A 15,271-nucleotide genomic window follows, 5' to 3' on the forward strand; every position below is an offset into this window, starting at 1 on the left:
TTTCCCCACAAAAAATAGCATGTTAGGATATAACACTATAAGAATATATAATGTATGCACTGGAGAAACAAGGAAAGAGTTAAACAGAGTGTAACATAGAATGTATAAAAACTACTGTCATACTGTCAATGTTAGGGAGTAGGAGAGTGTTTTGTTTCTTGCTGTTGTCAAGATTCATTAATTTGTCAATTAAAGTTTATAAGTTCTAACAACTTTGTGCCATGAATAAAATCTACATACCTGAGATGGGAAAATGTGTTTTATTAATTTTACCATTTTGTAAAAAAAAAATACCATAAATGCCTGTTGTCGCAAATTTGCAACATACCAAAATTTCTATTTATTTGTTGTGCAAAAGTGAAATTGATAATCTCAACATTATTTACCATCTACTTAAAGGCAAAAACACACTTTTTTTTTTTTATATATACAGCTATATAAATTCGGGCGTTAAGGGGTTACCTTTTGGTTTACTTCTTTGGGGAAGAGACCTTTGTACCAGTCGTACTGAGACATTTCAAATGATACCACTGTATGATAATTGTTCACATTAAACCATATAGATTTTTGGGTGAATTTCAGTTGATCAAAGCATGAGAGAGAGAAGAACCATTGGAAAAGGAGTGAAGGGAAAGAAACATAAATTAATACAATACTGAGATGAGACAATAATGACAGAAACTTAAGTCCTAGAAGGACTCTCAGAACATCATCATCTGGGTTGATGTCAATGGCCTTTCTCAGCTGTTTGATCGCAGGTGAATCCACAGTGCAAGACTCAGTGTGAGTACCAGTTTCAGTGCGATACAGAACAATGGCATAACCAGCGTTCCACTTGCTATTTTCTGGATCCAGTTCCACAGCCTTCTGGAAAACTTCTACAGCTCTGTCATAATACTTGTGAGAGAATTTAAGATAGGCCCATCCTTTCTCACCAAGAACCTCTGGAACAGATAAAAACTCTGTTGGAAATGTTTCATTTATATCTTCTGAAGTTTCTTCAGGTAACTTTCACACTCTGTGTAGTTCTTCATAGTACACCCAGGCAAAATTCCCATAGGTGACAATGAGAGTCGTGTCACAGTTGTCACCTAGGTTTTCTTTAATGAGTGTCTCAGAATTCAACAGGTGGGCAAGGGCCTCTTCTTTGCGGTCAAGAAGGAATTTCACAAATCCCAAAGAGCATTGTGCTCGTGCAGCTCCTTCTTCCCTCCCTAGATCCAGCTTGGCCTGTTCTGATGACGAGGTTAGCTATGGCTACTTCGTCCTTTTCAACGCCCCATGTGAAGTGACACTCCAGCTGATCCAGTTTCATTTTTAAACCGTCCAGGATTGAACTGACAAAATAAAATGAGTTAGCTAAGTAGGCTGGGGCTACATTGTATTTAATATCAGCTAATATGCTCTTAAATGCTAAACATATTTAAATATGCTTTCATGATATGCTATAACTACATTAGACATTTATATCAAATAAACAATAATTATTTTTCTATTTACTCTATACCTTAATCATGCACTGAACAAATCTGGGTATATTTAACTACAAATTAGCCATATAGGGAATGAAATTAGGGGGGAAATTTAGCTCTGATACTGTAGATACACCATGACTCTTTTATAATTGCGTTCGAGGTATTCACTTTAATTTAATTTATTTGTATAGAGCTATTAACAATTCACATTGTTCCAAAGAAGATTTGCAGAATTTATTTTATGTGTATAATCTAAACAGAATAACTCGACGTTCTAGATAAGCTACTGTGAGTTGTAAATGCATAAAAGTCGCCCGATCTGATTGCAAGCTCTGTTGCATTACCACTTGTCTCTGTTGCATTACCACTTGTCAAATGCTCAGATTGAGTTACAGAAATAAAACAGCGCTAACCACATCTCTGACATCCTTTTTCTTTTTGCTTGTAGGTAAAATGATAGCCTACGCAGAGTGGTGTTTCACAAGATCAGTAGGCTACACCCAGCGCCGTACACTTTCAGTTTTTATTCCATTGATTTAGTCGCACCCATCAATTCTTGACTCAAAGGGCCCTATCTTGCACCCAGCGCAACTGACTTTGTACACTGACGCATGTATCATTCCTATTTTGCACCCGCGCAAAGCGCGCTTTTCCCTCCACAGAAGCACGTCGCTAAACTAGGGAATGAACTTGCGCTCCCTGGGCGGTTCAGCGCAAAAAAGGAGGCGTGTTCCGGCGCAAACGTTCCTTCATGCTATTTTGCAGATTTAGAAAACAATTGCGCCACTAACCAGGAAAAAAATAGTTTAAAGTCAGTGGCGCGTTGCGCATGTTATTCATATGCTATTTTAAGGGCGCATGCTTGGCCATAATCAATGTAGCGTGTGCATTCTCATCTACACAGAAGCAGCAGTTTTCATTTTTGCAAATCATACATTATTACGATAGATAGATAGATAGATAGATAGATAGATAGATAGATAGATAGATAGATAGATAGACAATTTATTATAAAAGCATACATCTAGCTTACACATTTACCCAAATTATCATACGCCTTTTTAACCGAAGTTAATTTGGGTGGGTTTCTCCATCCCAAACGTCCCTGACAAGAGCGTTGCTCTCCTCGGCTGTGAACCGCTCCTGGCGCGCGTCTGGCAAATCCGCCGTTATAATAGGAATCCGCTTTAGAACAAAGCGCGTCTGCTCTTAAAGGGAATGTGAGATGACGCTCTGATTGGTTTATTTCACGTTACGCCCAAACCACACCTATGAATAATGAAGCTACTTCAGACCAACCCATTTTAGATTTGCGCCTGGCGCAAGAGTCATTTATCCCGCCGGGAAAATAGCAACAGCGCCAAGACCCGCCCACAAAGGTACTTGCGCTTTGCGCTTTGACACTTGCGTTTCAGATCGTTAAAATAGGGCCCAAAGAGTTAACCCTCTATGGTACGTAATATGATATCAATGAGTAAAACATTATTTGTGGTGTTTTTCTTGCTTAAAATTGTCACTATAACAATATCAATAAACATTTTCATTAATTTTTACAATGTACAAATTGAAGAATTTGACCTTTTCACATAGAAAAAAAAAATGTTTATTGAAAACATCTATTTCTTTTACCAGACACTTGAACAAACACATTTATCCAGTTTTTAATGTATAACACATTTCATATTTATTAAAAAGTAACATTTCATATCCAGCGGTTGCTCTCAGGCAACACTGAACCATAGTGGAACACTAGTATTACCAAACCATCATTTCATCATATCAAGTTTCTGTCAGGACCACTACCGTCAAATATGATTGACAATTAGCATACAGTTTGGATTGGCGGTATGGTTCCGTTCTGGGCGAGAACTCCCTGCGCAATCCATGCAGCCTAGCATGGATAAGAGCAGGGAGAGCAGCAATAATCCCCCAAAACAAAACCATATGCCAATATCCCCCAAAACCAACTGACAGCGCAATCTGGATGCTTTTGTAGTTACCTGAGTGAGCCAAGGCAACAAGCATGTTGCCAATACCTGAAAAGCTTGAGCAACAGCATGTTACCAACAATACCAGAAAGCCTTAAGCAACAAGCAGGGGCGTCACTAGGCCCTTTTTAGGGGGGCTTCAGCTTAAACTCATTTGAAACGGCGGCATGCCGCGGCAAGCTGCGGCAAGTTTCGGCTCCTCCCCTTATCTGAGTCTGCTTGGATTTAGCGCATTTTTCAATCTGCAGGGGCGCCGAGCAGAGCGAACATCAGAGAGTACAAGGTGTGTCGTGAGTGCATTTATTGATAGATTGCTATGATATTACATCTGCATCGGTGCAGTTAAATGCATTGCAGTTTACATAATGTAATGTTACTGGAGCATTGGGAGCAAGCAACACAGGACGGTTCGGTTTCTCATCCAATACCAATACGTTTCGCTGCGTTCACCTTCAGCCCTTATCACAAGTGTGATAGTTGTTTTTTCTACAAAACAAAAATGAAGCGATTAACACCCATGAAAACATACTTTAGGAGATCAGGAGACTGAGAGAAAAAGACAGAGTGATGGAGATGAGGAGAGAGCAGGATTTAAATATATTTCTTATCCTTTTTTGGCCTTCAAACATCTTGAAATACACATATCAGAGAAATAAAAATGTTTAACCCACACTGTAAAAACTAAAGGAGCCTCAAATATCCTGTTGGATACTCAAGGAACTTCAAAATGTAATTTAGGTGCCTCTAAGATCTTTCTCCTAGGGTTACTGGAAGAGCATTGACAATCTTTGAGGTTCTTGCTGGAACTTATGGGATCCTTTAAGCACTTTGTATTTAGTTCAGAGGTTCTGGAGTCACCTTTTCATTACCACGAGACCTCGAAGAAGTGCTTTGGGGGAAAATAGAGGAACCTGAACGCGATAAAAGGGTTATTGGAAGATCTTTTAACATTTAAGTGGTTCCTGGAAGATCTCTTATGTTAAAGCCAGCATCTGGAGGAACCCAATGGTTCAGTGAGACCAGAATAAGATTATTATTATCCTATTATTATTATTATTATAGGCTACTTAAGTTTGATTCAGTATACATACCCAGGTGAAAAAGACGTACTATTAAATGTATTAAAAATCTTAATACATTTAACAGTAGCCTACGTCTTTTTCACGTGGGTTACATATATTTAGTATAGGCCTAGGCTATTTTATTAAGCAATTTAAACCTTAAAAAACAACACTAAATAATAATAATATTATGAAGAAGAAGAACCAGGAGGAGAAAAGTTGTATTCTGTCACGAAACTGCTGCTATTCCTCTGCTGTCGTCACTTCTGTGATGCTCGTGATGCTCGCGCTGCTCGCGCGCAACAACAATAGTATCCACTGACGTCATCGGGTTTGAAAGTAACGGCTCCTCTCATCAAAGCTTCCGCTGTTTCTTCGGCTCTCCATTACAAGGTTTGTAAACTCGCAAATAAATATAAATACAGAGTCTACTCACCATATATTCAAACACACATATATATAAATTAAATGTATTATACATTACTACGTTTTTACAGTGTTTACCACTCGTTTATTGCACAGTAAGTTATCTGGTATGAAGGTTTTAGCCGCGATGCTAACTAACGTTACGTTGATCTAATGTAATGAACAAATGGAAATTATTGACTTATTGTCTTAGATTGATTTAGTCATTCAATTCAACATATTCTGTACAACTGTGTCGTCAAATTGCTGATATAGCCTATAATTTAGCTGATTCCTGCTGTCATTGGCGTTTGTTATGGATAACAAAAGCAGGTTAATATAACGTTAGTTTGGTCTGTTTTTGTTTAGCCTAACTTTACTTACTACATGTGCCCTCATTCTCTCAAATACGTTACAATTTTAAAGCCATTTACTGGTCAATAAATATTATGTTGTGAATAATCAGCTTTTTTTCTTCTGTATCCCCAGAACAACCATTACATTTCTAAAATAATCTGAACATTTCAGTGGCAACATTGAATTACAGTAAGTTACCTGCACCACATGCAAGTACTTTATTACTATGAACTTTCTCTGTGTGAAATTGTATTGTTTGACTGTGTACTAGCCTAGTGTTTTTTTAATCAGTTATTCTCTGAAAATCTTCCCTCATGCTCTCAAATCTCATTCATGTTACTCAGAAAAATAATATTAGGTTTGGTTCATAAATAATGCTAAAAAAAGGGCAAAAAAAAAAAAGAAAGAAAGGAAAAAGCTATTATATGGGTTCAGAAGACTTACAACACAACCCACAACACATGAGTTGTGAACTCACTGATTATTTTTAGGATCTTTTCTGGGACATTTTTGGAGCTTAACCATTTTGAAATAAATTGTTGCATTGAATTGAACTAGACAAGTGTACATAAGAATGGTTTAATGAATGATTTACACAATTTTTTTCTGCTTGTTTCATGCAGTGATCGGTAAGCGATCGGTGACTGGGGTTGCATTATGTCTGAGATCTGCTTTTGGGTTCACAGACAGAAAGTCAAACAGGTTTGGAACGTCACAAGGCTGAGGAAATTATTTAAATTTCACAACTATCACTTTAATAACCTTACTAACAGTAAATGTTGTACTTTGCAGGGATCTCGGTAAGCTGAAATACAAGTTTGAACAAGAATAAAAATCCTCCTGTAGACCTGAAAATCACTGAAGTGCCTGGACTGACTATCCACCAGAACAGAGGAAAAACACACGGAAATCGACACTACTTCTACTTCCTCTATCTTGTTTCATGAGAATACTCAACAACCATTTATGAACACTCTTGATTCAAGTCACACATTTAAGCTTTTCAAAAGCCATAGTGTACATTACAGTCTCCAGTCTAACGGCATCCCAGACTTCAACATTTTATGATTCAAAATAGCTGAATAACTAACCATCTAAGATTTCGGTATAGAGATAAAGGTTAGGATCATAATTTTCAGGAATATTACAGCACAATGAGTGCATATTAGCACTGTTTGTTTGTTTCTGATAGAGCTTTTGTTTGGAAACAGTGATGTCAGACTTACCATCGGACTGAAACACAAATGTTTTAAAGTTAAGTAAAGATGGACATTTTTAATTAATCAAAATGTAATTTTTTTACATTGATTTATTTCGTGGAACATATGCGTTTCCATGCATTTTGTTGAGATGTCTTTTCTTGTATAGCCTATTGTATATACATGGTTGATTATTCATGTTGCTTATTATTATACTATTTTTTGTGTATTCATTGATATTAATCTATAGTTAACTTTTTTTCCCATGTGCATGGAAGTGTATGTATAAAAATGAATATCAAATATGTAATAAACAATTCTTATTTTGTATTTGGTTCAATTTGTTTATTATAATAGAAGTCAAAGGTAACCATAGTAACAACATGAAATTAAATATTTAAAAAAAATGAAATGTGGTTCCTGGAGGCACCCAAAGTGGTTCCACACAGTGCCTAATATAAGAGTTCCTCAGGAAACCTGTGTGGTTCCTCAGAGAACCGCCCCTTTTTAAAGGGTGCCTAGAGGATCTACAGACGGTTCCGCCGGTGTGGCAAAGTGAAGAACCCCAAAAGGTTCCTCCAGGCACCTTTTATTTTTACAGTGCATAACAACAAATTTATGACCTCTTTGATTATAAAGCCCTGTCTACGGCCATGTATTAGGCCTAGTTCAATAATGAATGTGTACATATTGTGAATGAATTTTATAAACTTCGTTACCTAGCTTTCCTGGTAGCTTTGTCTGAGAAAATGATTCATAAATCAACCTATCAGTTGACCCTATGTTTACTTTCTTCACTGACAGACAAAAATGAAAAGCCTATATCAGTCAAAGCTCAGCTTTAGGAGGGGAAAAGACAGAGCAAGATAAAAACAAAGAGAAAAAGAGTGTGATGCTGATGAGGTGAGAAAAATAAACAGCTGCCCGCACATGGTTTTAAAGCTATTGTTATCCAATTTTTTTGGCCTTCAAAACATCTTAAAATGCACATATGTAGGTCAGAGAAATCAAAATTTTCTCGGTGGAGCATGCCCCCAAACCCCCCTAAATACCTCACATAAAACCGTGCCATGCATGTTACTGGATGAATGAATGAAACTAGTTAATAATGAGCATTAGACCATAAACTAACTTTAAAAAAAAAAAAATCATACCCTCATTGGGGGCTGAGCCCCCCTAAAATGAAAATCCTAGATTCGCCCCTGGCAACAAGTATGTTGCCCTTACCTAGATGGCCTAAACGAGTAAGTTGTCAATACCCACATAAGCCATAGCAACAAGCATGTTGTCAATACCCGAAATGTTTAGCAGTAAACATGCATATTGCAATGAATGACATACCACCTGAAATGGAGAAGTGAAAATTAGATATCAAAATGAATCAGCTGCTTGCTTGTTGTATATCCGCAGTCCAGTTCCAGTTTCTTTGAGTGACGCCTGTGAGCTAGAGATGAGAGATGGAGATTTAATTTTCAATTATCTTTTTCATTGGAAATAAGTACTGAAGTACACAATACTGAAGTAATCCTGGTGGAAACTTCTGGTCCACACAGAATTAGCAACACTGAATTAGAATTAGCTGGATGGTTTAAAGTAACAAGCGTGATGCTGATGCTTGGATACATTAAGTCACAAATATGTAAGTTTGAATAAATTCCAATCACTAGACAAGTTATTTGTTGACGTGCACTGCGTACACTGTCATCTGTCAATGATTCATAACCTTGTTATACTTGGTTGTAGTTTACTTCTGTAGAAAAGAGAAAAATTATAAAAAATTATATATACACACACATTTTGTTATTATAATTTTTACACACTACCCCCACCACGACTGAGGCTGATAGAATGGTTACATCCTGATGTTTGCATCATATGTTAAGCACTATAGATCCAATCTAATTGGGGAAGCATCACACCAAGCTGGAGCAAGCACGGACACATGGCAACAAGCGTGTTGCTGTAGCCAATTTAACAATTTCATGGGATCTATTGGGGGAAGCTTACACCCCTAGCGGCAACAAAATCTGATACAACAAGCATGTTGTATAATCGTGGAACTATTGCTAAACTAGTGTAGTTCCCTTTCAAGGGAACTCGCGTTGCGTCGAGAATGACGCTATGGGGAACGCTTTGCGTGATGACATCTTGAAGCACATGTAAAATCAGTCCAATGGTATGTTGGAACGTCAGAGGCGGGTGACGTCACGTACCAGGAAGCTATAAAAGCCGGCCTGAAACAGAAAACGAAAGCTTTCTGAGTCTTCAGTCGCGCTCTGTGTTGAATCTGTCCCTGTTATTTGGTGTTGTCTGTCTATATATATATATTCAGTATGGCGAATAAGCAGCAGCAGTTTAGAGTGTGTGTTCATCCCTGCCCGCGTTATTTAATGGGAGGTGATACTCACACTCTTTGTGTTGTTTGTTTGGGTGAAGAGCATGCCCAGTCAGCACTCGAGGGTGGTGACTGTGTGCATTGCGACGCGCTTCCATTGCGTACGCTCCGATCCCGCCTGGCTCTATTTAACCAGGATCGCGTTCCCCAGGGCTCTGGTCCCGCCGCTGCCGAGGCTCGGCGTCGATCTCAGACTGGGGTTCGCAAATGGATCTGTCAGTGGATGTTGAGACGGGCTCTGCCTTATCTCAGCCTCTTTCTGGCAGATCCAGTGCCTCTCATCAGGGTGTGGAAGCACGCGCTGCGGTTTCTTCCCCCCCCGATGGAGGCACCAATACTGCAACTGTCCAGCTCTGAGGAGTTGGACGTTGTTAGTGTTGAAGCTGAGTCTGAGGATTCGCCACCTCAGTCTCATGCGTTTGAAGAATTGCTTGACGTAGTTACAAGAGCTGTTGAGCGATTATCTATTGAGTGGCCAGAAGATAGGCAGGACGTTCGCTCGAAAAGTAAGCTCGACGAACGCTTCCTGCCATCTCGTGCACAGCCTCAGCGCAGGAGCCTTCCGTTTTTCCCCGATCTCCACACCGAGGTGTCGAGATCGTGGGGGAAACCACTTTCATACAGAGTATACACACCACAAACATCTCACTACTCATCTATTTATAAATATAAAGAGTATGGTTATGGGGAGATGCCGAAGGTGGAGGAGACGCTTGCGAGCTATCTCTCTCCAGCAACGGCATCTTCCCTGAAGGCTCCTACACTTCCCTCTAAGCCAGTTAAATTTACTTCTGCCCTGGTTCATAAATCGTATACAGCCGCTGGTCAAGCTGCAGCGTGTCTGCATACGATGTCCCTAATGCAAGCATATCAGGCTGAATTATTGGGTGATTTAGAGGAGGGCGGGGGAATTGGTCCTGACACGGTAGCCGAACTGCGCAGAGCCACAGACCTGTCTCTCAGGGCCACCAAGGAGACCGCTAAATCAATCGGGCGGTCTATGGCAGCCCTGGTGGCCACTGAGAGGCATCTGTGGCTCAATCTAAGTGACATAAAAGATAAAGAGAAACATGTTCTCTTAGATGCTCCGGTCTCCACTGTTGGGTTATTTGGAGATGCAGTTAACAGTGCTGTAGCTAAGTCACAAGAAGCTTAAAAACAGGCAGCTGCACTTCAGAAACTTCTCCCCCGCCGTTCTTTCTTTGAGGCTGCTGAGCGGGAGCAGCCTCACTCCTCTAAAAAGAGCGCTGAACATCGTGCCACTCAAAAACAGAGTGTGTCCTCCCGTGCTCCCCCACAAAAATCACGGGGACACGGAGGGCGCTCTCAAACCCAGCAGTCTTCGAGGGGTAAAACGGATCTGCGGACCGTTATTACCGCCAAGAAGGCTGCTGGGAAAAAGTCCTGATGTCCGAGGGCTCAGGACGAATGAGGGTAGTCCCCCCCCGAAGCAGAGCGGTTAACACCTCTTTTTACGGTGCCCGCCTCTCTTCGGTGCCCTCAGGGGACCGTTCTGCCAACCCTGCCGCCTCCGGTGTTACAGGGCGCAGCGGTCTCCGGCGAGCACATATCTCAAGGACCACCCGGAAACGTAGTGGCCTCGGGATGCCCGCCCCCTCTGAGGAGGGTGTTAGAGCAGTCTGTTCAGTCGTTCCCTGCCGGTGCGCCGTTACAGGGCGACGAACCGACTACTCAACAACAACAAAATCCAGAAACCAGTCTCGAGAGGCTGGTACCTCTAGTAGAATCTTTGACAGCGTGGAAGCTACTGTCAAATGTTTCTCGTTGGGTCCTGCAGACCGTAGAAAAAGGGTATCAGATACAATTCATGAAACGCCCACCTCGGTTTATGGGGGTCCTGCCCACACTGGTGGGCCCCGAGCAGGTTCTGGTTATGGAACAGGAAGTAAACACTCTGTTAGAGAAAGGGGCCATAGAATATGTACCTCCCTCCAACAGGGAAACCAGGTTTTACAGCCGGTACTTTATAGTTCCAAAGAAGGACGGGGGATTGCGTCCCATTTTAGATCTTCGAGTTCTGAACGAGTCAGTCATGCAGCTCAAGTTCAAAATGTTAACATTGAGACAAATCGTGCCACAGATCAGGTCCGAGGACTGGTTTGTCACGATAGACCTCAAGGACGCATATTTCCATATTTCTATCCATCCGTGTCATTGGAAGTTCCTGAGGTTTGCTTTCGGGGGCAAAGCATACCAATATCGAGTTCTTCCATTCGGCCTAGCTTTATCACCCCGCACTTTCACCAAATGCGTGGATGCAGCTCTGGCGCCCCTGCGCCTCCAGGGTATTCGCATCATGAACTACATCGACGATTGGTTGATTTTAGCTCAGTCGCATCAGATGGCGGTTCAACATCGAGATGTTGTTCTCGCCCATATGAAAGAGTTGGGGTTACGGCTGAACGCCAAGAAGAGTGTGCTTTCTCCACTCCAGAGGACCACTTTCTTAGGCGTGGTTTGGGATTCAGTGTCGATGCAGGTGTGCCTGTCACCGCCACGTATAGAGTCCATCCTTGCAGCTGTGAAAAGTGTAAAGCTAGGCCAGCTACTCACTGTCAAACAGTTCCAGAGACTGTTGGGTCTCATGGCAGCAGCTTCCAACGGGATACCTTTTGGACTACTGCACATGAGGCCCCTGCAGTGGTGGCTCAGGACCAGGGGGTTTTCCCCGAGGGGCAACCCATTTTGCACGATCAAGGTCACGCGGCGATGCTTACGTGCCTTGGTTATGTGGAAGAAACCTTGGTTCCTGTCCCAGGGCCCAATGTTGGGAGCTCCTTGTCGTCGCAAACTGCTAACGACGGATGCTTCCCTCACGGGTTGGGGAGCGATCCTGGGGGGTCGCTCATCTCAAGGTCTGTGGGAAGACCATCATCGTTCCTGGCATATCAATCGCCTAGAGATGTTAGCTGTCTTCCGGGCTCTGAGGAGCTTCATCACAGATCTCATACCCCTTTTCCACCAAGGCAGAGTTGGTGCTGGTTCGGAGCCAGAGCCTAGTTTCAAATCGGTTCTTTGTTTTTCCACCGCCAAAGCACCAGCTCCGAACCAGTAAAACTGGTTCTTAAGTAGCACCAAATCATTGCAGGGTCTAGAACGGAGCCAAGAAAGAACCGCTTGCGTCAGGGGCTGGGGGCGGGGTTACCGTGACCAACAAGACGAATAGAAACTTGTGACCGCCATTTTTAAATAGCAGCTAGTCGAGCTAATAGCAGCTTGATTATAATATCCGTCTATGTAAGTTACGGCGAGCTGCACGAACGCGTTGGATTCCGATGTATTTTTGTAAACCCATGAACATCCATAGTATTGCAACGTCCGTTATTGTTGATGGCTTGTTCGAGATGCATCGGAGCGGCGAGGACCGATCAGCTGCGGGAGTGTTGTGCTTTTAGATCGCTATCGCAGTGCTTTGATGTCATGCGGCGATCGATCTGCGAGAAGCCGATGCATCTCGAACAAGCCTGGCGTGTTTGTGTTCGGCGCTACCGCACTAGCGGTTGCTGGGCAACATGAGACGTATACAGTGACGTAAGATCTGGCTCTGTTGTGGCTCTCTAGCCGGTGGAAAGGCAAACCGGTTCTTAGTAAGCTCGTCAGTCGAACCAACTCTGAACCAGCTCTGGCTCTGGCTCTGAACCAGCACCCGGTTCTTGTTGGTGGAAAAGGGGTATCAGGGGACACCATGTGCTAGTACATACGGACAACACGTCGGTGGTCGCCTATATCAATCACCAAGGGGGTTTGCGCTCACGCCCACTATGCAATCTGGCACGCCATATCCTCTTGTGGTCCCAGGGGAAGCTGTTGTCTCTCAGGGCAGCTTACATCCCCGGGGTCCAGAATATAGGAGCAGACGCTCTGTCGAGACAGGGGCCGAGGCCCGGGGAATGGAGGCTCCACCCCGAGGTGGTGGAGCTGATATGGAGGGAGTTTGGCCGAGCTCAAGTGGATCTGTTTGCGTCTCGAGAGACGTCTCACTGTCCACTTTGGTTCTCCCTCACGCATCCAGCTCCTCTGGGACTGGATGCTATGGTACAGGCGTGGCCGAGGCTACGTCTGTATGCCTTTCCCCCAGTTGCTCTGCTCCCGGGAGTTCTGGAGAGAGTTCGCAGGGACCGGGTTTGCCTGCTTCTTATAGCCCCGCGGTGGCCGGGCAGAGTATGGTTTCCCGACCTTGTGTCCCTCCTCGACGGGCCTCCTCTGGAGCTACCTGTCAGGAGGGACCTTCTGTCCCAATCAGGGGGCTCGATTTTACACCCCCGACCAGAACTGTGGAAGCTGTGGGCTTGGCCTCTGAGGGGGCCCAGCTCATAGAGTCAGGTCTCTCAACTGAGGTTGTTGAGACCATTCTACAGTCCAGAGCTCCCTCCACGAGGAAACTTTATGCCCTGAAGTGGAGAGTATTCACTTCATGGTGTAGTGACCGTCAGTTGGACCCAGTTAACTGCCCAGTCGGTACAGTGCTGGAGTTCCTGCAGGACCGGTTCACGGCAGGTCTGACCCCGTCCACTTTAAAGGTTTATGTGGCGGCCATAGGTGCTTACCACATTCCTTTGGGTGGAATGTCTGTGGGGAAAGACCCCTTGGTATCTCGTTTCCTTCGTGGCACTTGGAGGCTGAGGCCTGCAGTTCGCTCTAGGGTGCCACCATGGGATTTGTCCGTTGCGCTGCAAGGCCTTTCCCTGGCCCCCTTTGAGCCCATTGAGGAGGTTCCTGAGAAGTTTTTAACTCTGAAAGCTCTTTTCCTTCTTGCTATTTCTTCTCTCAAGAGAATAGGGGATCTGCAAGCATTGTCGGTTGCTCCGTCATGCTTAGAGTTTGCACCGGGTATGGTTAAAGCTTTTCTTCATCCAAGACCGGGTTATATCCCCAAGGTCCCCACTAATGTGGCCAGACCTATTGTTCTGCAGGCCTTTTGTCCTCCTCCCTTTCAGAATGCGGACCAGGAGGCTAATAATTTGCTTTGCCCAGTTCGGGCGTTAGACGCTTATGTCCACAGAGCTGCCCTGTGGCGTAAAAGTGACCAGTTGTTTGTATGCTTTGGGTCCCCCAACAAGGGAGGCCCAGTGTCTAAGCAAAGAATGAGCAAGTGGGTGGTTGAGGCTATCTCGCTTGCTTATGAGGCGGCTGGGCAGCCTTCTCCTTTGGCTGTCCGGTCGCACTCTACTAGGAGTATGGCGGCCTCTAAGGCCCTTATATCAGGAGTGTCTCTACAGGACGTTTGTGATGCGGCAGGTTGGTCCTCACCGCACACCTTCGTCAGGTTCTACTCTTTGGATCTAGACTCTGCTCCAGGGTCTCATGTTTTGTCTTCCTAGTGCTGCTCTCCAGATTTCACACAGGACAGACATTTGTAGCTATGGAGGCGTTGGTATAGACGTTCCCCATTCTCGATGCAACGCGAGTTCCCTTGAAAGGGAACGCCTCGGTTACGACTGTAACCTCGGTTCCCTGAAGAGGGAACGAGCGTTGCGTCGCCCTGCCATATCTCCTTCATGCCTGTCAGCACGACTTCAGACTTTACGAAGCTTTCGTTTTCTGTTTCAGGCCGGCTTTTATAGCTTCCTGGTACGTGACGTCACCCGCCTCTGACGTTCCGCCACACCATTGGACTGATTTTACATGTGCTTCAAGACATCATCACGCAAAGCGCTCCCCATAGCGTCATTCTCAACGCAACGCTCATTCCCTCTTCAGGGAACCGAGGTTACAGTCGTAACCGAGGCGTTTGGCAGGGGAAGCCTACACCCTACAGCAATAGCTCCGACTAGCGGCAACAAACTAATACAACAAGCATAGTGTGTAAATCACAGAACTATTGCTAAACTAGTGTAGTTTGGCAGGGGAAGCCTACACCCTACAGCAATAGCTCTGACTAGCGACAAAAAAAACTAATACAACTAGCATGTTTGTATAACCATAGGACTAGTATTAAAACTAGTGTAGTCCAGTCGGAGAAGCATACACCCTCTAGCTCTGAGTCAGATGCAGTGTGCACTGCGCAGCTAAGCAATTACATACAATGTGCTTCCTCATTAATGAACATGATTACTGCTCTCGTCCTACGGATTCCTTCGGCTGTGGAGGTGAAGATGACGACTCCCATGATTCCACACTCCTTCACAGGACCATCAAGCTACAATGTTGTTAGTGTTGAATACCAGACCTCTGCGGTGAATTTACTGTGTATTTTGCACAAGTATGTTACAGATATCTATAAGCATGTGGTAACTTAAACACATTATGTTGCAATAATCAGATAGAATAAAGTACAGGCATTTTTCCAATGCAACCAGATAGCATAAACAACGCTTGATTACTATAGCATGTTGCTGAGGACAGTATGCTGCTGATAATACTGAAGGAG

General features: G+C 43.6%; 1 long non-coding RNA gene and 1 pseudogene across 2 annotated transcripts; one reads left to right on the plus strand and one right to left on the minus strand.

The window, feature by feature from the left end:
* Nucleotides 1–450: 450 nt before the first annotated feature.
* LOC311068332 (interferon-induced protein with tetratricopeptide repeats 1B-like) lies at nt 451–3,500 on the minus strand (annotated as a pseudogene). Its single transcript has 3 exons — nt 3,476–3,500; nt 652–1,235; nt 451–507 (listed from the first exon to the last, which is right to left on the minus strand). The product of its transcript is annotated as an interferon-induced protein with tetratricopeptide repeats 1B-like (transcript).
* Nucleotides 3,501–4,811: 1,311 nt separating this feature from the next.
* On the plus strand, nt 4,812–6,196 carry LOC311068656. The gene is made up of 4 exons (XR_014603412.1): nt 4,812–4,917; nt 5,419–5,475; nt 5,910–5,988; nt 6,079–6,196. It is a non-coding gene; the product is annotated as an uncharacterized lncRNA (long non-coding RNA).
* Nucleotides 6,197–15,271: the final 9,075 nt, after the last annotated feature.

This window comes from Abramis brama, assembly GCF_963993115.1.
Source record: "Abramis brama genome assembly, chromosome: 18".
NCBI lineage: Eukaryota > Metazoa > Chordata > Actinopteri > Cypriniformes > Leuciscidae > Abramis > Abramis brama.